This window comes from Pongo abelii, chromosome 2, assembly GCF_028885655.2.
Source record: "Pongo abelii isolate AG06213 chromosome 2, NHGRI_mPonAbe1-v2.0_pri, whole genome shotgun sequence".
NCBI lineage: Eukaryota > Metazoa > Chordata > Mammalia > Primates > Hominidae > Pongo > Pongo abelii.
This window is the reverse complement of record NC_085928.1, coordinates 15,056,681-15,077,760: the sequence shown is the minus strand read 5'-3', so window position 1 is coordinate 15,077,760 and position 21,080 is coordinate 15,056,681. Positions and strand designations below refer to the sequence as shown.

Here is a 21,080-nt window from a genome sequence, read left to right as displayed (position 1 = left end):
CAACCAGAAGTACATCTAAGTCATCTCAAGGATTTTTTTTTTGGTTTTGTTTCATTTTTTTCTCTGTCCTCATGTCACTGATTTCTAGTATTCTAAAATCCTGAACATTCTTTTTACAGTCTAACTTAAATTTTTTCTCTTGCAGGTTCAATGCATTATGGGTTGTTCTGAGCTCAGGAAGCTGGAGCCTCACCTTGTGCACAATAAATCATCCGGGGGGGGGGAGAAAAAACCTATAAAGACACGAGAAAGCCAAGCTACTTTTGGGGGAGCACAGAGAAGCTTCTAGAATGGCTGGCAGAGTCCTATTACTTGACTTGAGTGATGATGTAAAGAGCTGGCGCCTGTAGTCCCAGCCACTCGGGAGGCTGAGGCAGGAGAATGGCGTGAACCCGGGAGGCGGAGCTTGCAGTGAGCCGAGATGGCGCCACTGCACTCCAGCCTGGGCGACAGAGCGAGACTCCGTCTCAAAATAAATAAATAAATAAATAACCCATTACTAAAACATCTACTTCGTGTGGTTTTCTATATTTGTTTTATAGCATCTCAAAGTTTGAAAATTAAAAGAAAAAATACATCATCAGAGTGTTTAATTAGTCAGTTGTATCTTCATTCAGGCTCCCCTATGAAGCTCTCCTTTAGGGTGAACAACCCCCACTTCTTTAGCATCTCCTCCAAGGCTCAGAACCCCTGCACCAGTTGGTTGACCAAATCCTGTGACAATTGTCTGGAGGGAAACTTTCAGGCCAGGTACTGCTGGAGCACTTAAAGGATCAGAGAGCCAGGACTTCCTTGAGCTTCCAGAACAGATTGTGACTGTTTTGTGCTGGTTTGCTAATAAATATCTTAGACAGACAGAATTTGGCCCGAGATTGACTTTCATGATAACCCAGGAATGAGGTGACAAGGAGGCCTAAAGCCCTCACCTACCGCTAAAAATTGGAGGCTACTGGCTGGGTGCGGTGGCTCACGCCTGTAATTCCAGCTCTTTGGGAGGCCGAGGCGGGTGGATCACGAAGTCAGGAGATCCAGACCACCCTGGCTAACACGGTGAAACCCCGTCTCTACTAAAAAATACAAAAAAAATTAGCCGGCCGTGATGGCGGACGCCTGTAGTCCCAGCTACTCGGGTGGCTGAGGCAGGAGAATGGCGTGAACCTGGGAGGCGGAGCTTGCAGTGATTGAAGGCTACTGATGTTTACCAAATTGAATTTAAGAGTCGGGCAGGACCTGCTTGACCAGGGCCAGTTCACCTGAGCCTGGCACCCAGTAACTGCTCAATAAATGTTAGTGTTATGATTATCTCCCCTGCTGTGGAAGCAAAGGGAAAGGGAGTGGTAAGGGACAGGGTAAGGGGTAGGGAAAAGAGGAGGAAGGAGAAAGAAGCAAGGGAAGGTCGTTCCAAGAGTTTGGCTCTTGGTAGGAAATTCATCATACGCTTCATCATTGGTCCTACGTGCAGAGGAGTAAAGAAATAAACAGCTATCAGACCGCCTTTTCCTTCCTACAACGTTTTGCTATGGCGGGCTTGCCCATAATTCTCCAAGTAACCTTCCTTCTTCTCTTCTCCTTCACGGTCTCCCGCCCCCCGTCGTGGCCCTGTAGGCTCATTCACATAGGGCCATAGGGCCATCCCTCAGGGATTGGAAGCCGTAGGCAGGCTCTGAAGGTCCAGCGGGAACCCTCCCCTCAGGTCTGTCTGCCTCACCTCCCCAACCCCACAGCTAATGAAGAAGCCTGGCAAAGTGTTTGGAGGGCCTCCCACTAACCCTGTGACTCCCATTCTGGTCAGCAGGGGTGGCCTCAGAAGGAGAGCATCTGGGTTTGCCACTAAAACCCCCCTTTGCTGTCGCTTGTCAGTCGGGGGCTGCCAATATGCCCATGCCTCTTCACGTCCGTCTGTGGCTTCTGTTTGGGCCCATATCTTTGTCTCTTTGCTCTCTCTCCCTCTGGGGCTCCTCTGCTCCAACAAAAACTCACAGCAGAATCCTGGGCACATCACAAATAGTTTTCATTAAGAATAACGACAAAGGTTACCCATTGGGTACAATGTTTGCTATTTGGGTAATCGGTAGGCTAGAAGCCCAATCCCCACCAGTACACAATGTACCCACATAACAAACATGCACATGTATCCCCTGAATCTGAAGGAAAATTTAAATTGAAAAAAAGTTCTACTTAAAAAAAAGTAATTAAAAAGAAAGCTTCAGAGAAGGAAAGAGGAAATTAGATTTTATTCTAAATTTGTCTGACACAGGCAATTCCCCAAGGACACAACTGAAAATGTAAAGGCCCAGAAAAATCACAGGGGAAAAATAATTTCCCCTTGTTTCTCCCAAAGACTTCTTCGAAATACACGATTTCAAATACGTTTCTGGATCCTAAAACTTTTTAGAATGAATAAAGTGTCTAGGATAGGGTATTTTTATGTTCCCCAACCATTCCTAAAAATTACACCGTAAGATTTTAAGTTAAAAAAGCTACATCAATCTTTTCGTCTGCATATAATGATGCAACTTGTTTGACATTCCTTTCTAAATGACCTACAGAAAAATCAATTGTTCCTGAGAATCCAAGTACATTTCCACTTATAAGTACAGAGGAACTAAAATGGATTACTGTAATGAAAAATGGCCAGGCACAGTGGCTCACACCTGTAATCCCAGCACTTTGAGAGGCCAAGGCAGGAGGATTGCTTCTAGCCAGGAGTTCAAGACCAGCCTGGGCAATATAACAAGACCCTGTCTCTAAACAAACAAAAAAAATTTTAAAGAAATTAGCCCGGCGGGTTGCACTTGCCTGTAGTTCTAGTTACTCTGTCCTAGCTGGAACAGGAGGATCTCTTGGCCCCAGGAGTTGGAGACTGCAGTGAACTATGATTGCACCACTGCACTCCAGCCTGGGTGATAGAGTGTCTCTTAAAAAAAAAAAAAAAAAAAGAAAGAAAAGACAAAGAAAAATGAGAAAAATGTCCCCAGCACCTCCAGCTTCTGTGAAAGTACTGGATCTAGGATTTGGAGGCAGATCTATGAAAAGGTAAAAGGGGAAAGGTCACAGCATTTGATAGATCTACCCCCAAAAAGCTCCCAAACTCCAGCGCCCAGCTGCTCACTGCTGCAGATAGCTGGAATCTTGCAGGAGGAGGTGTGAGCCCCGAGAAAGCTAGGGGATCTCCCAAGCAAATCCCATCCCCCAACAGGGTGGCCACGCCAGCCTATGGTTCCAATCTGCCCCTTCCGTCTTCTACTGCATGTGAAAAGAAATGGAGCCATATTTGGAAAAACATAGTCCAAATCAAGAAATAAATTAACATGTGAAAAGAAAGAGAAGCTTGTCCCAATTTAGGCAAATCTTCAGTTTTCAGGACTCTGGGAAGACGATAAAAATGAAGTGTTAGTAGAATCAAAAATGACTCAAGGTGATGGCTCAAAGAATGAGGCTGATTAGATAAAATTCTATGGAGTAAATTGTGTTCAATGAGATTTAAGGGTTTCCCTCTCCTTTCTTTTCACAATTCCTTTTCTGAAAATAAGTGCTTTTCTGTTTCTTGCCAACACCAAGTCCAGAAAGCATAATACTGTCCTTTGTCTTACTCTAAGTGTGTTGTAGATGGATTCTTCTGTTCAAGGCTTTGCCTACTTATTAAAAAGTGTCAGAAGAGAGTGGATGCGAGACTTCTGAAAGGACAGGTGCTTTTATAATAGGAAACTTGAAATTATTAGCAGAGCAAACTGCAACATACAATTTGATATACCCAAAAAGCTAGTTTCATGTTTATTAAATCAATTATATACAACCATTTTTGACATTTTGAAACAAAGAGACATGAGATCTTCTGAAAAATCACCAAAACCAAACTTGCACACAAATTTTCATTTTCCTTCTAATATTCGAAAAACAAATGATCTCTTTTCCCTGTGCATCCAAAGAATGTTTAAATCCAAGATAAGTCAATCCTGTTGCTCCCCATAAGGCAAGAGAGGCAGGAGGGGGCACTGGGAGATGAGGCAGTCCCAGAGCATATGTGTGTGTGTGTGTGTGTGTGTGGTGTGTGTAAGTGTGAAGTGTGCTGGTCTTCCCCCTACTTCCCTGCAATGCAAATGGTGGGTAGAAAGGAAGACACACACACACACATACACGCACGCACTCACTTGCCAATGGGGTGTCCACTCAGCCAAGAAAAAACTCTCAGCTGAAGTTAACCCTATAACCCTGCATTTGCTCCACCATCTTCAAAAGAGGTTTGAAATTCTTTCCCAAACTTTGCTGCACTTTCCATGAGAATGGGGATGTTCCTGCATAAAACATGAGTTTAGGAGGGCCGTGAGCTAGCAGGCCTTGGGGAGATTGTGTGGGGCCCGGGATTGTGCGGAAGAACGGAGAGGTGGGGGAAGGGAAGGGAGGCTGTTTTCTCAGGCTGCATTTCTTGCAGGCTCCTTGGAGACGGGAGAAAGGCCAGGAAAGGTCTCAGCTGGGGCTGGGCCCTCACAGAACCTGCGGAAAAAGGGATGCTGCGCTTAACCCAATGGAGCCAGATGGGCTGGGGTTTGAGGACCTCCAGGAAAGTGATGCTGGGAAGACAGGGGGGAGAGAGAGAGAGATCTTGGAGAGGGGAAAGTCCTGGGACTGGAAAAAAGCAGGTGGAGGGGGAAATCTACTAAACATTGAAGATACAGTCTTGTCGCCCCCATACATGGGTTCACAAAGGACAGGGACAAAAGTTCTACTTCTTTTGGTATCTCCACAGAATCCAGCTAGCGGCAGGCCCTTTACATGCTGTTTTTGAATGGCTGCAGGTGGCCAGGCAGGATTCTTATCCTGCTATCAGCACCCCAGTGAGTAGGATTTAGGGGTCTGCAAGAGGTTCTCTCCCTCAAACTGGTTATTAGTACTGCTTGAATTAACTCAGCAATGGGCTAAATGCCAGCAGCAGGAGAGAGATGTTCCGGCATTCTGCTCCTTGGGGATGGAGCCCTTATGAAAATCACTGAGGCACCACTCTCCCCAGAGGCTCTGAAAGGGCAGGAGTGTTTATGCTGCTGGGGCAGCAGCGGTTCTCAGGTGGCCATGGTGTGGGCTATGGACGGATGCCCTGTATTGGTCACTGGACTGCACAGATACATCTGCAGCCTCCTCCTGACAGGGACTGGGAGAAGAGAGCCACTGAAATTAATGGGGATGTAAACTACCTTGAATCCCTTTCTGGAAAAATCAGGACATAAGTAGTGAGTTTTGTTGGGGTTGGGTTTTTGGATTTTTTTTTTAATTTTGAGAATTTTATGATACCTGCAAAATAGCTGGCAGTGCTCTAGAATGTGGATACTGGATCTTTGCAAGTCACTGGTTACTTACCGCAAGTTGGAAAATGCTGAGACCAGCCACAGAAGTGCAGTTGGAAGGGGGCCTCAGAGACATGCAAGAGTAGTGATCTTCAAACCTGAGCTGCATCAGAACCACCCAGAAGCCATGCAGAAACCCTGGCTGCTGGCCCCCAACCACAGAGATCCTGATTCTCCCTCTGGGGTGAGACTCGAGAATCTGCATTTCAAAAAGTCCCCAAGTGATGCTGCTGCTGCTGGTGCAAGGAGCACATAGGGAGAATGACTGTTCTAGAAAACCCCTCCTTTTGTAGGTGAGGAAACTGAGGCGATAGGGTTTTAATGGCAGAGCCAGGAACTCACAGCCAGGTTTCCTGAAAAGAAGGTGTGGCACCCAGCTCTAGCATGAAACCCCAGTGTGGAGGTGAGGCAGAAGGGAGAGGACAAAGCCCATACCCAGCTAAAATCAAACACCGTCTGTATCCCCCATGCGCTAAGGTTGAGTCTACAGAACCCCAACCACCTGGATCCTACTGGAGGGGCGGAATGGGAAACTGAGGATGAAGCGACCAGTTGGACAGGCAGACAGCAGCAGGAGGAAGAGAGGGAGCACATAGATTACGGAAAGCAATTAACACAGAGTGGACAATTGAGGGAGACTGGGGAACCTCCTGCCAGTCCTGGGGGGCACAGATTAACAAGCCTCTCTAGGACTTGGCAGTTTGGGAGCAAGCCTGCTGCTTCCAGCTGTGACTTGACTTCACATCTGTTATCTCCTAAGGCCTTGGGGTGGGGCCTGGAAAGCTCTGCTGGGAGAATGGCCAGAAAAACCAATTAATCTCGCCTCATCTGGGCTCTCATGCCCATGAGGGCTACCACACCTCAATCAGCCTCGTCCTCCTCGAGACTGGGAGCTCCTCAAAGCCAGAGACACATCACCTAGCTCTAGTCTGGTAAGCATTCGGTAAAAGTTGGATAAAGAAATGAATGCAGGCATGAATGCAGCCCTTCTGCTCTGGAGAAGCAGGCTCTGCCATCAGTGTACTTAAGAGGAATCCCACTGCATAATCCCACCTGCTGGGGATGGCCAGTGGGGCTTCTGTTGCTAACTGGCACAGTATGGACAGGAGTCCCTTTTCTCCAAAATGTCCCCTCCACATCTTTCTCACTGCTCTGCCAGAGGAAAACAATCTTTTTGCATCTAACCAGCGTATGTTCTGAGAGAGTCCACACCCCTGCTCTGGGAGACCGGTCTTGGAATCCCTAACCCTATGAGAAGCTCCTATTGTCCACAGATGGCCCCTTGTCCCATCAGTTTCAGATGGGAGGCTCAGAGCCCCTGCAGATTCCCAGCAGCCGCACAGAGGCTGCTGGTGGGTCAGGGAGGGCTGTGAGCTGGGGCCTGCTGCCTGATGTTGCCAGGCTTAGTTGTGGGGAGAAAAGTCCCAACTGCAGAGCTACACTGAGGCTGCAGAGGCAGTGTCCTGGCTCTGAACCTTCCCCTCATAGTCGACCCTGGACTGGCCCACCAGGGCTCTGGTAAGGCTTCCTGATTCCGTGCCTGGTCTCATGGACATGTGCTTTGCCTTCTGCGGCAGCCCACGAGGGCCTCTGGGGCTCTGAAGGACCTCTCTGTCTCTGTTCCACTTTGGGTAATCCTCATGTCACTTCTGGAAGTTTCACAGACCAGCACAGAACAGAATAGACACAGGGTAGATGGGACCCAGCTCTGTCGTGGGGCCATGAAACTGCAAACCTTAGAGCATTACACCCTAGAGGTTGGAAAGGTGCAAATCACAGAATTGCTTATTACCCCAAAGCTGCCCATCTGCGAGATTTATCTCCCTTACTCCAATGTCCGTTGAGCTTTTCAGAGAAAATTGGCTCCTTGGGAGAGTAAAGGTCAGAAAAAGAGGAGAAGGGTGAAGGCTCCCAAACAGTTGCTAGGGGCAAACTGATTCCGCGTAGTTAGGCAGAGACCATGAAGATGCAGGGCCCTAAAAATAATATGCTGTGGCTTGTCTGGGGTGACTAAAGATCCCAGGCAGCACTGTCCAGCCACCTCCCTGTCCCTGCCCTTTAGATGCTGTTTAGAGATTGTAAACTTACCTACCAGAATCGAGCATCATTAGAGATAAAATCTGCTGAAATGGATCATACAAGGCATTTCAAAGCCCAGCAGGCTGATTAAGAGATGATTTGTTGGTTGATGGCACCTGGAGCACCTCTCAGCTCCCTTCCACAAGTTGGATTTTGGCCAATAACTTCTCTGCAACATGAGGCTTCCTATCAGTCCCTCCTCTGCTAAGGGGGAGCTGGGGATCCTGCCCTCCAGCTTTGAGGACAAGTTTCTGCAGAGTCAATGGGAGACATGGAAAGAAGGGCGGTACCTTTTTTCCTACACAGGAGGAAATACTTCCTAAGCAGAAAGATTTTGCCCTTGGCCGAATACTTGGCCATGTTGAGACCCAGTGCCACATGAGAGCCCAAGGAGAGGGTGTAGCAGCAGCAGCAGCAGGGTTCACCTGAACCAGTAGTTCTCAACCAGGTGTAACTTCGCCTGCATGGGAGGAGACAAGGGCACTCATGAGCTGTCTTCTCTACCTGCCCCCCAAACTCACTGTCAGGTAAGAGAAGGACCCGAGGGCTTCACAATGTATGACATACATGTGCACACACGCACACACAACCACACTGCCTCCTGTTCACATCATAGGTTCTGGAAGCTCTCCTTCATGGAGCCCTCCTGGACCGATGAAGAACAGGATCCCTGTGACCCCACAGGGGTTCTGATAACAAGAAACTCATGAGGCTCTTCTCCTTTGCTTACTCTTTCTCAGAAGTATTTTGCCTTTAAGATGAGACTGAATCCAAGCAAGACACAGAATCCTCTCGATTGATTTATTTCATTATTGGTGCAGAACATAATGTCTGTCTCACTCAACAGCTCCCCAAGGCAGGGCTCACCTCCACATCATTCACATTCAGTACAGGACCCAGAAAGCTGCCAGCAAGTGTATGTGTACATATATGGACATGCGTGTGTATGCTCACACATGCTCTGGATGCTAAACCCATCCTGGCCTTGATGCCACTTTTAGCTTTTGGGCAGGTGTCAAGAAGGAACGGTGGTACCCTACAGTGGGATTTTCCTTCCCAGACTTCACACTGCACAGATGGAGGACCCAAACCAGCAGCCAAGCCTCACCACCGCATTTCCACTAGAAAGAGCTGGAGATTGGTGGAGGCTGGGAGAAGTGATTCTCCAGTCAGGATCAGGTGAGAACGTGGGCAAGATCACACAGGCCCAGAGCACAAGCCTTTGCACTCTTAGGCCAGACATGGTTACACTTCACTTGGCTAGGATGAGACCAAGTCTCACGGGACCAAAGGCCACATGAGGGCCCAAGGAGAAGATGTAGCAGCAGCAGTGTTAACCCGAACAAGTAGTTCCCAGCCAGGAGTAATTTTGCCCTTGGGGGACCTTTGGTAATGTCTGGAGGCATTTTGGGCTGTCACAAATGAAGGTGCTACTGGCATCTCACAGGTTGAAGCCAGGGAAGCTGCCAAACATCCTACAAGACATAAGACAGTCCCCTTCTGCCACATCAAGAATTATCCATCTCCAATTTTCAATGTGCTGCTGTTGAGAAACCTTGACCTAAACACTGCTGCACCCTCCATGCCATGATTACTGAGTGAGTTGTAAGAAGGAAAATCTCAAATGAGTCAGAATCACAGTCCTTCAGCCCTGCCTTAGATTTCAGGCAAGCTCCAAAGGATTGGGGTATACTGGTGGGGGTGGGGGTGCACCACAGAGTTGTCCCACACACAACCCTCTGGAAAGTTGGAAATGTTCCCAATGGGACCTCAGAGGTTATCTTGTCGAAACATACTCATCGTATGAAACTTAGGGAGATATAAGCAAAGACCATACTATCACAAAGGAGAGAAAACATGATCATAGGCATGTTAGGAATTCTAGGAAGATGGGCATCCCTGTGACAGCAAAACAGATGGCTGAGAACCCATTACAGATACAGGAAGTGTGTGACGACCTCCTAGACCTCCTTATTCCTGGAGGCAGCCCAAGCTGAAAACAAAACTGTAACCACCAAAGGGAAGGGTTTTGATGGGTAGGCAGGGGTCCAGGCTATAACAGAGGGTCCCTGGGTCCAAGGGCTGTGGTTCTCCACCCTCATTGTGTTTCATTTTGTGCACGTTCTAAGTGGGGACCCACCACTGTTTGCAAAGAAAAAAAGAGTTCCCATGCCCTTTCCTGGCAGTGCTGATAGCAAAATGACTCTGTGAAGCCCAGCAGCCCACGGGTCAGGGGCTCCAGGGCAAAAGCAGAAGGATCACAGAGACTTTTCAATGGCTCCGGGATGATGATGACAGCGTGGGAGGAGGGATAAGCCACATGGCCAGGGAAAGGAAAGGGCAGATCTCACTCTGCGTTCTGTGCACTTCACCTAGCAGGGGTTATGCAGCAAGAGTACAAGTGAAAGCCTGGAGCACCTGTGGGTGTGGGGCATTTCAGAGACACCAGCCCTCCACATGCTCTTAGACACGTCTCTACCCAACCAGGAGAGGGAAGCAGTAGGAGAAACTTCTCCTTCCAGGGTCTCCTGACTCCTGAGAAAAATACCTGCAGCCCCAGCTCCCTGATGCCCCACCTCCTCACCCCTATTGGCCCTGCTCCCTAGATCTCCCACCCCATCCAATTGGTATGAGGTGAGGCAAACTAATGTCTAGTCTCTCTGAAAATACAGCTTCAGAGCTGGTCCACTGTGACTCACTTGGGTACATCCCAGCGAACGCAGAAAGGGACATCTGTCCAAGTACTCACCCGTAGCAGCTCAGCTGCGGGTACCATGCAGGGAAATCAGACAGCAGGCAGGAGAAGCAGTCCCGCAGAAGCCAGCACCATCAGCCTGCTGTCTGCCAAAGCCCAGGCAGCAGCTGGGCTCTCCCACTCCTCGCCCCCAGCGACAGAGGTCAGGACTTCAGCCCATGCCTGGGAGCAGTCCTGGGGCCACAGGCACGCCGGTTCCAGATCCCTGAAAGGGGCTCCCGGCTTCCTGGGGCTGATGAGGAGTTCTCAGTCCAGGGTAGCCAGGACTGCTGCTACTGCTCACATGGAGAAAACAACATTTCCCTGCAGAGTCCACCCAGGCCACTGTGCTCAGGTGAGGTCAGCAAGAAAACCTGACCAGCAGCTCCAGGCGGTTTGGTCTGGCCGCCGGAAAGCAGGACACAACGCGGCAGCCTGCCCCCGAGCAGCTCCGATTGTCCCTCACACTGCTGAGCCTCACTCCTAGCGCCAGACAAAAGCACTGGAAGCAGCTCGCAGCCCGGCTGTGACACACCAATCACCAGCGCCAGACTGTCCTCCCAGCTGGCCAAGCCCTGGCCACCCCACGAGGGCTGGCTTCCTCTCCCGTGTTTCCTCAAAGCTGCCTGAGGATGGTTTAGGATGATTTATCCTCGTGGGGTGGATTATTCGTCCCAGGAATACTCCAACTTTGGCTGGACCAGAGACCAGTGGTGTAATGCCCTGGCTTAGAGAGTGAGACAGCAAGGAAGAGAAAGAGTGTGTGTAAGAGTGTGTGAGAGACTGTATGTGTGCATGTGAGCAAGAGTGGAGGGTGAGAAGCAGTGCGTGCATCTTCCCAGAGTGTCTATCTGTCCCTCTCTAATTTCATCCAATCCCTCTCTCCTCCTGGGTTTGGAGACAGGGGGATGCGCAGTGAGAGACATAGATTCCAGAACAGGCAGGAGACACCATCCCTTCCTCCCCGCCCCCTTGCCACCAGCTCTGGGAGGGTGATAATGCCACCCCTCCCGCTCCTGCCTCCCCCACAGCTGCTGCTGTCAGCAGTCAGCTCCCCCTGCCGAATACTCTCGGGGAACAACTGTGGAAGAAGAATTTCACGAAATAGTCAGCGGCATCGCCCCTCCTTTTCCCAGCCCGGGTCCTTTTATGCTCCCATTTTGGTCATTGTCCCCCCTGCCTCAAGCCCACCTGTCCCCACGCCCATTCTCCATAAGCCTCAGAAGCCTCTCCTCACCTGGCCCCATCTCAGAGCCATATCCTCTTCACCAGGCTTCCTGTGGGTCCTGGGCTGGGAGGACAGCAAGCCCTTCTGGAGTGTGCCATCAGCCTGGCGCCACTACAGCCCGACTTCCTCAACCTTCCCTCCTCTGTGCTGCCCACCAAGACACCCCACAGATAACAAGAGTGAGTGGTAACTCCAGGCTGCCTGCACAATTCATTTGGAGGGAAGCCAGGACTGCAGAGAGTGTAGTGTGGAGTAGAGGATATTCCACAGCCTCTCGTCTCTCCCTCTCCTGTAAGATTAGCCACTGTAGGTCTGAACACCTCTCTGTTTCATATCTTGGCTACGACAGAGGAGGCCAGGACCCCATCTATGGCTTTCATATTTACCTCCTTCTTTGCAAACAATTATGGTGGTTCTCAACGAGTACAAAAGTGATTACTCTTTCTTGGCCTGTGAAAGCAGGGAGGCCCCTGCCTCTCCTTCCTACATTTCCCTGCCATGATGGGTGTGTGCTGATGGGTCTGTAGGGAGAAATGGGGAGCAAGGTAAACAGAGTGAGGGATTTGGTACTGGGAGGAGCTCTTTGAAGACAGATCACCACAGGCTGTGCCACCCTAGTCCTAAGGGTTATTGGCTTGACCATGCGAGGTGACCGCCTAGGCAGCTTGCTATTGTGGTTGACTGCCTTGGCTCAGGGGTTAGGCAGGACCAGGAATGTAAATTTATCAACTGTGTGACCTTGAGCAAGCTGCTAAATCTCTGAGACTTGGTTTCCCTATATGACAAATGGGAATATTAATATCTACTTCATAGGGCTGTTGTGAGAAATCAAATGGGATGAAATGGGTACAGTGCCGCCCACGATGCCTGGCCCTCAGAGATGCTGGATCCTTTATTTCTTCTTCTACGGAATCCTGGGAAACGGAGGTGGTGGCTCTTGCAGTGGGAAGGAGGCCCCCAGGTGAGCTGCTTAAAGGGGAAGGGCCTGGCTGGAAGGAGCTGAGAGGGGTGTTTAGCAGGAGGGAAGCCGGGGTATAAACCCAGAGAGGAGAGGCGGAGGGGCAACATGTCAGGTTGGAAAAGCGAGTCCAGCCAAGGAGGTGGAATGTAACCCAGGGCAAGCCAAGCTGGGGACCAAGACCATGGCCAGGGCTGGAGGGAACCTGTGAGAAGCAGGGCATCGGGTGGTGGGGGTGGAGAGAGCTGCTTGCCTGGGAAAAATGTTAGTCTGGCATTTTCTGGAACAGAACCCAGGGACCATGGCAGAGGGTGGCTGGGTCAGCAACAACCATCAGAATCCCAAATGGACAAATGGAGGCCTGAGTAGAACAGGACAAGTTTCTCCAGAGACCAAAAGGGAAGAAAAGGGAATGGCCTACACTCTACCAGAAAACCCTCAATAACCACCAACGGCCCCTGGGATGACAGGGTGGCCACACCCTGCCACACCAGAGACAGGCTCTGGGCAGAGGAAGCTGTAATCATGGGTCAGCCACAGAGGTCTTGATTCACACCTGAAAGCGGCTGGCCTGGGCCACACATGGTTTACATCCTGAAGCCCCCCCCAGCATAGGTAAAGCTGAGAGGACACAGCACTCAAGCTTGAGAGGGAGGCCCTGGGGTTGAAAAGAAAGGATGGCCATAAATGCTCAGGCCAGCACCTCAAATGAGACAGCCCAGTATCATGGGGAGATCACGGCTGGGGGCCAGGAGGTTTGGGTTCTCGTCCCTATTCTGCCAACAATTGGCTGGGCTGCTGGTCTTCTCTGGCCCACTGTATCTTCCTCTTTGAAATGAGACCAGATTTGTGGTCTTCAAACTGTTTACTTTTCAGCAGCAGAACCCATTCTCACCACTCTGAGCCTCCATTTCTCATTATTCAAGTGACATCTTACCTAAAATGTCTGTATATATCCAGATCAGACAGAAGCAGAGCTACGTTGATGGGTCAAGGGCTGGAGCCTGGCTGTCAGCCTCCTTCAGCAGCTCTTAAGGTGGCTTGGAGGTGCTCTGAACACCTCAGAACACAGCCTGAGATCACAGCACTAGACTGAGGGCCTTTCCCCTCTCTGACTCCAGGGCTTTTCATCCCCACAGAACACTGAGTAGACACCAACTTGGATGGGCGCCAGCTGGAGGGCGAAACCTAAGAGGGTCCCAAGGGAGGGGGCAGCTCTTCCCCAACACACACACTCAGCATCTACTGGGATTGCAGGTCCCACAACAGAGGCTGCCGAAAGTGGGAGCTGGCCTTGGCGGCTACAGGTGGCAGAAGGGAGGCTGTCTGGGCCCCGGGATCCGGGTGACAAATGTACTACATAAAAAGGCCAGATGGACATCCCTGCCTTTGGCACCACGGCTGCTCTAGGAAACACTGGGCTGCCTTTCATACCCTGGATTGTCGCAGGCTCCCTCTCTCCCCAGCTCAGCCAAATCATAAATCTAGCCTGCCAGGGGAGCTGGCTGCCCTGACCCCGGCCCCGTGCTTCCCCGCCTTGGCCTCGCACATGCCAAGATCCAGGCACGAGCAGTGGAAGGAGGGACTGTGGGGCTACGCCTACATGGACTGAGAGCACTGTCTTGGTTTGGGACTTTCCAGAATGTTCTTCCGCCATATTTTTCTCTTTTTGTCTTTCTAGCCTTCCTGTGCAGGATTCTGTCAAGGGCTTTCTTTTATAACCGTGCACCCCTCACACCAGCCTCCTCAGCCCTTCAAGAGTTTAAGTCTGACAAGAATTGGGACGTTCTGTGAGACCCCAAAGCCCAAGACTGCCCTGTCCTTGCCCTGGGCCTCCGGGAAGGAAGCCGGAGTCACGTTCGACCTGCCCAGCCCCCATGAGGAATGTTCTTGCACAGGCAAAGATCCCTCAGCTAGAGATGAAGGGAGCCCCCGGATTCTGTCTCCCAGAGGGGGTGCAAACAGCCTCACCAAGGGAGGATTGGTTCCCTCTCTGGTCCACCTTTGGGTTCTTTACTTGCCACTCCCACTTGCTGTCCTGTGTCCACACCCCAGGGAAGGGAAGCTCCGAAAAAGCTCTCTCCTCTTGCCCTGGCTCCACCTTCCCTACCTCCTTTCTTGCTTTTTTCTTGTGAATTCAACGTATCATTTTGTGTGGCACTTATGGTTTGTAAACTGCCCTTTCCCCCTTCACAACAGTGCAGTGGGCACTGCCATCTCCTCTTCAGGTGTGGAAGCCGAAGCTCAGAGTGCCTGACCGGACCCAGGTCACAGATTTCTCCGTGGCAAGGCAGAGACTCGAACACCTGTGTTCTGTGGGTTGGTCACTTTCTCATGGCTTTCTTCACCTCCCCTCTCCTCAGCCTCCTTCAGTTTCCTCTCCTCTCCTCTAGCTCCTCCTCTTCTCTCCTTTCCTTCTGGCATCTCCTCTCAATCCCTCGTCTGCCCCTCCCCAGAAGATTTTCTCTCCTCCAGACCCGCCTGAGGTCAGAGCTGTTGGGGACCTTACCCCATCCCCTGGTTCACAGGCCAGGAGACTGAGGCCACGTTACCTGGCTGGTCCCCAGGCCTCTCCCCTCCCCATCTCCACCAGGGTATGTTGGTGGCCGTGGGAGGCCAAGAGGGGTAATGGGTTTCTTAAGTCATCCTGATTTTATTACTTGAAGCATTTCTAGGGCAGGACCCAGACGAATGCTTGCTCCCTCCTTTCCTTGCCTCCTCCCTCCCTCTGCAGCAAAGATGCTGCATCTCTGCATAATGCCTGCGCCCTGTTTCACTCAGAAGGGAAAGGTCAAGGTCTGTGTCTCTGCAGCCAAAGTCACCAGCAGCCAGAGTCTTTGAGGGAAGTTCATCGGCCTGAGGCCTCTACCCACAGGCCAGGAGACCCTGCTCCTGCCCCACACCACCCAGAGTGGGCCTTTCTCCTCACTAGTTCTTGTTATAGTTTGTCTCCTTGGGACAGAGATACCCCAGCCTGTAGGTATCACCCCTTCTCTTCCTCATGCCCCCACCTTAGGGCATTCCCAGCTTGATGCAACCTCAGGCAGCAAACACTACCTGACGACCGCCATGGTGAGCTCGGTGACAGTGATGTACCTGGCTGAGCCAGCTCTCAGCAGCAAGGCCACAGCCTATCAAGACGCTGAGAAGCCTCACAGAAGCCTCCCTTGGGGCCTTCTTACCACAGACCAGGCATCCCCACCTCGTATACCAAGCTGATCTTTCCCTCTCCCAGGGCCCATCCACAAAGCCAAGGCCCAGGGAGGCTTGGCAAACCCTCTGGGAGAGCTCTGAACAGCAAGACCCACTTCACTCTGGGGTCGGCCACTCACAGCAGACCACAGAGGTTGGCCGGCAGACTGGAGGAGCTAGTCAGGTAGAGCGGAAAGGACAGGGCTTTGGGATCAAGAATCCTGGCTGAATCCTGATCTATCACTTATCAGCTCCTTGACCTTGGGCCAGTCACCGCTCTGAGCCTCCTTTTCTCATCTGTTAAATGGGAAAGATAAAAGTTCCAGGCTTATCTATTTCACCAGATGTGAGAGGATTCCACAAGGCAAAGCAGGTGAACATGTTCTGGAAATGGACAGAAGGCTGGGTCAGTGTTACCCAGGTCTGCAGAGCTGCCAATATTCCATTCCACCCCACAAAGCTCCAGGCCTACCCTGCTAGTCCACCCATTTGGCTACAGGATAGTCAGCTAGCTACCCAGCTTCCCCTGAGGTATGACTTCATCCCTGACTCCTGGCCTCCTTTAGTCCCCAAGTAGGAGCCTGGGGCTCTTTGTTCCCTCTTCCCAGGGGCTCTACTCAGTGAAAAGACACTCCAAGTCTCATCTGCTCAACTCATTACAAGAAGTAGAGAGATTTACTTCTGAGGTCTTCATTATCACTTAATTGTGTTCCCACTAAACTCTCATTAATTAGCCACTCTAAAGCTGTCAGCACAATTAAATAGACTTATTGACTTACAGTACTTTGAGGGTGGGAAGACAACTTCAGCAAGTCCAACCTGTCCAACCCTTTCATGTTAGAAATGGGGAAAATGAGGGCGAGAGATGGTAGGTGACTCAACCAAGGTCACACAACAGCTAGTGATGGAGTTGGAGCTAGAAACCCAGGCAGTCAAGTTCCAGCCCGGAGGCCCCCCTTCCCACTACACCACATTCCTAAGGGAAAGCAATGCCTCCTCTCACCTTCTATCATCTTTCATTTCCCAAAGCAGCAATTTAGAATTGAGGCATGTCCCCAGCTGGAAGAAAATATAAATGTAGAATTTTAAGTAGATTTTTTTTTTTTAGACGGAGTCTCGCTCTTGTCGCCCAGGCAAGAGTGCAGTTGCGCGATCTTGGCTCACTTCAATGTCCGCCTCCCAGGTTCAAGCGATTCTCGTTACTCAGCCTCCCAAGCAGCTGGGATTACAGGCGCCCGTGACCATGCCCGGCTGATTTGTATTTTTAGTAGAGATGGGGGTTCCCCCATGTTGGCCAGGCTGGTCTCGAACTCCCTACCTCAGGTGATCCACCCACTTCGGCCTCCCAAAGTGCTGGGATTACAGGCATGAGCCACCGCGCCCGGCCTTAAGTAGATTTTTTTTTTTTTTAAACCCACCAAAGATAATGACATCTGTACCTGAGGCAAATGGTGAACAGCTGTAACCACAAATGAGACTCTACCTCCTGGGGCTGAGGGCAGCAAGGACCCTCCCTTTCTCCTTCCCCTCCCCAGGGAGGAGCAGTCATACAGACAGAACCAATGGAGCGGGAGGCTGGCTCCATGAAGACCGCCAGCATCTGGTTTCACGCTGATACTTGGTCCCAACTGGACATCCTGCAGCACAATCTCTGGAGTGGGGCCTAAGAATCTACACAGGCTAAAACAGCCTGTGTAAAGAAGAAAACAACAAACATCCACAACAGCTATGGGGACAGAAAGAAAAAGAGAGCCACGAAAATAGACTCCTAATAAAAGGAACAGGCCGGGCATGGTGGCTCACGCCTGTAATCCCAGCACTTTGGGAGGCTGAGGCGGGCGGATCACGAGATCAAGAGATCGAGACCATCCTGGCTAACATGGTGAAGCCCCGTCTCTACTAAAAATACAAAAATTAGCTGGGCGTGGTGGTGCACACCTGTAGTCCCAGCTACTCGGGAGGTTGAGGCAGGAGACTCGCTTGGACCCAGGAGGCAGAGGTTGCAGTGAGCCAAGATTGGGTCACTGCACTCCATCCTGGGCGACAGAGTAAGACTCTGTCTCAAAAAAAAAAAAAAAAAGGAACAAAGGAGCAGCCCTCCCGAAGGATAGAATAGGGCAAGGGCAGGAGGGAGGAGCTGGACTGGGAAGGAATGGGGCATGGGGAGCAGGTCCCAGAGGTAGCGCAGGTGCAAACCCTGGGCCAAGGTTCTCGGTCATGGTGGCCACGGCCCAGTCGTCCTGAGGCAAGTGCCAGGACAACAGTTTCAAGCTGAGGCCAAAGGGGTGGCCCTGGAGGCCAGGCAGGAAGAGGCTGTAAAGGGCGTCATAACAGCAAATGCCTCTCTGGCATTTGGCACGCACCTGGCACCGTCCAGAGTGCTTTAGGTATATTCACAAATCTAACTCTATCTAAGCTCTGTGAAGTGGGGTCACTGTCATCACTCCAGGGTGCAGGTGAGGAGACAGAGGCTAGGGAACTAAAGTAACAGGGCCAATAGGTGGCAGAGCAGGAACTCAAACCCAGGGACTCAAACCTACTGTGACTGCAACTAAAGCCGGAACTCTAGCCTGGGGTGCACAGTGCTTCTTAACAGGAGAGCCATGGCATTTTTTGAGGGATGCACCTTCCTGGTGAGCTGCAAGGATTTAGCATCCCTGGCCACCAAATGACAATAGGGTACCCCAGTCACCTGGATACCCAAAACAGCCCCATACTTTCAGATACCTGCGTACATGGTGGTAGTCGATCCACTCCAGGTGGAGAACCACCTGAGGTGAGAAATAAGGATGAAGTGGGAGCACACGCTGAATCCCAGAGGCTTGGCCTCGCTCTGCAAGGGACTACAATAGACGGGGAGCTGGCTGATCCCCAGGAGGCAGCCCTGGGAGGAGCAGGGCAGATTTCGTATCCAAGAGACCCCCAGAGCTCAAGGTACTGGGCCCCAGCAAAATGTGGCAGGGGGTAGGGGGTGATGCTGGAGAAGAAGGAAAGGCAGTGGGAAGAGACCATAAACTCAGACAGCCAATGCTTGAAGGAAGATTTCAGGGGAGTCTGAATGTGAGAATGACCTCAGCATCCCCACCCTCTCTCACACAGTGGGTGGCAGCCACTGGTCACAGCTCAGCCTCTCTGGGATGAGCTTTTCTGTGGAGGCCTGGGGAGCAGCAGGCATATCATAGAGAAAAAGAGAAACAAGTCCAAGAACCATAGATTTTGGAGAAGGAACCACCCACCCTGACCCCCACTGTTTTTTTAAACCTTAGCTGGTGGCAGCAGAAAATTCACAAAGAGCCGCAGCCATTGGGGCAGTGGAGGAATCTTCAAACCTTTTTCCCTTCATACTCAATACATCTGCCCCACTCTATCCAACTCTTCTCTTCCTACCTCTCTCCCCTTCATAATTCCCAGTGACCAAAAATCCAGAATGTATTTATAATGTACTGAAGAATGCATTTATAATGTACTCAATGTACATTTATAATTTACATTTATAATGTACTGAAGAATGCATTTAGACAACATGAGCTAAGTTCACACCCATTCATGGCCTTAAAAGCCCAGGCCTGGCAACACCTGCATTCAACCTCACAGCGAGTAGCCAGGCAAGGTACTTAGTGGCATGAGGAGCGAGCACAGGGAATCCATAAAGCAAAAAGAAGAGGTGATGACATTCCTCAGGCACTTATTGGGTAACAAACTCCTCTGATAACTCTAAATTCTACACGATAAGGTGCATGCTGGGCGCTGCTCATTCCTCCAAAAGCAATGTAAAACGCAATCCTTGCCCTCCAGGAGACAAGATACACATGCAATGCCATTTTTGAAACAATGTCAAAATAAGTGTTTTCTGCAACAATTTCTATAGGTGTTTTGAAGTGAAAGAGAAATCAGCTAGACAACCAAGGCACAAGAATCAGAATAGGCTGTGCATCCCAGCATGTCAGGAGGCCCCAGTGAGCACAAGGATGGAGAAACCCAAGTGCCGGAAAACACAAATGGGTGAAACCCATTTGGGGAGAGAGCAAGGGAAGAGGAGTCTGAAGGGCATCATTCTTGGAGCCCTGTGCTGGAGTCAGGTGGACAGGCATCACGGATGGGGATTGCAGGTGGAGCTCAACTTTCACTATTCCATTAACCCAGTGCATTGCATTCCAAAGGAGCCTGCCAGTCTTGAAAGACACAGGAGAACCCATGCATTCCTTCAGAAGCGGACCTACTCAGTGTCCTGCTCCCACATGCTTTTGTGTGGATAAACACCATTCTAAGTAGAGACACCTCAAGTTTTCCAGTTCATTTTCTTGCTGCAAAGCTTGCAAGAGCAGCAGACAGATGCAAACTCCTGCTTCTCTTCTACTGGCGAAAACAACCCAATTTGAAGAATAAGCACCAATTAACTAAGTGAGAAGCTCAAGCTGTGAATCCTGAAGAGTTGTAACCTGACAGCAAATTGCAGTTCTTTGGAGGGAGCCGTGGGAGGCAGGGGCAGTCCCCAGCCAAAGTAGCCTCCTGAAGCCCTGACCTGCAGACGTTGATCATTATAAGTCATTCACGTCTCAGCAAACAGTGGGACACTTGTTTAGGATAAATATTAAAAGAGGGATTCCTTTTTGAGCACAGGGTTATTTATTCTCAAAGAAAATCCTTTGGATGCCATTTCCAAATTAAATTTGTTAAGAACTAGTCAGAAAATTAAACTTCACGTAAACACACAGTACTTTAGTTTTCTTATCTGTAAAATGGTGATGACCCCAGACATACTTATTTCCGGAGATAAAGATGAGGTGGTGCTTTGTAAACTGGAAAGCACTACAAAAAAATTACTAGCATCCATAGTGTGTCATATGTCTATCATCTCAGTGACCGTGATAGGTAAAGATCAACAAGCAGGTATAGTTACCACCAAGAAGGGGAAAGCAAGCTGCAGACACCTGCAGATGGCTGAGTTCAAGTCAATTTAAGTTTTTTGAATGTCCAGTAAGTGCACAGCACTGCGACAAGTATTGAGGACACAAAAGTGAATGAGAAGCAGTCACTACCCACCTGGAAATCTCATAAAGAAATAAGCCTACTTCCAAATCAAAACATAAAACCACCTTTGGAGAAACCAAAACACAGTAACAAAGTGCCCCCACTAAAGCCTCAGGCTTCCCTGTGCACCCACACACTATTAGTTCATCCACTCAGTATTTACCATTGACATGCTTTTAGTTCAAGTAACCCAAAACCCAATTCAATTCAAAGAGGCTTAAACCAAAGAAAATAGAATAATTCACATGAGAGGAGCTTTAGAGATAAAAAAAATCATGCAGTTCAGGTTCTTTCCATCTCTGCCAGCCGCTAAAATTCCACATCCTGCCATTCTCCATCCTCAGGGGGCCTCTTCCCAAAGAAAGGTGGCCAGGTGCAGTGGCTCATGCCTGTAATCCCAGCAGTTTGGGAGGCCAAGGCAGGCAAATCACGAGGTCAGGAGTTCGAAACAAGCCTGGCTAACATAGCGAAACCCCATCTGTACTAAAAATACAAAAAATTAGCCAAGCACAGTGGCAG

At 50.2% G+C, this 21,080-nt stretch overlaps 1 protein-coding gene across 5 annotated transcripts in view; it reads right to left on the bottom strand.

The window, feature by feature from the left end:
* SEMA5B (semaphorin 5B) overlaps window positions 1-21,080 on the bottom strand; it is a 119,739-nt gene that overhangs the window by 74,476 nt on the left and 24,183 nt on the right. The window contains exon 1 of one of the 5 annotated variants that reach the window (XM_054551392.2): window positions 10,168-11,127. The exons of the other annotated variants lie outside the window; for them this stretch is intronic. The gene's annotated coding sequence lies outside the window, so the exon portion shown is untranslated. Of the gene's footprint in view, window positions 1-10,167; window positions 11,128-21,080 lie in introns of those variants that run through there. 5 annotated transcript variants of the gene reach the window in all.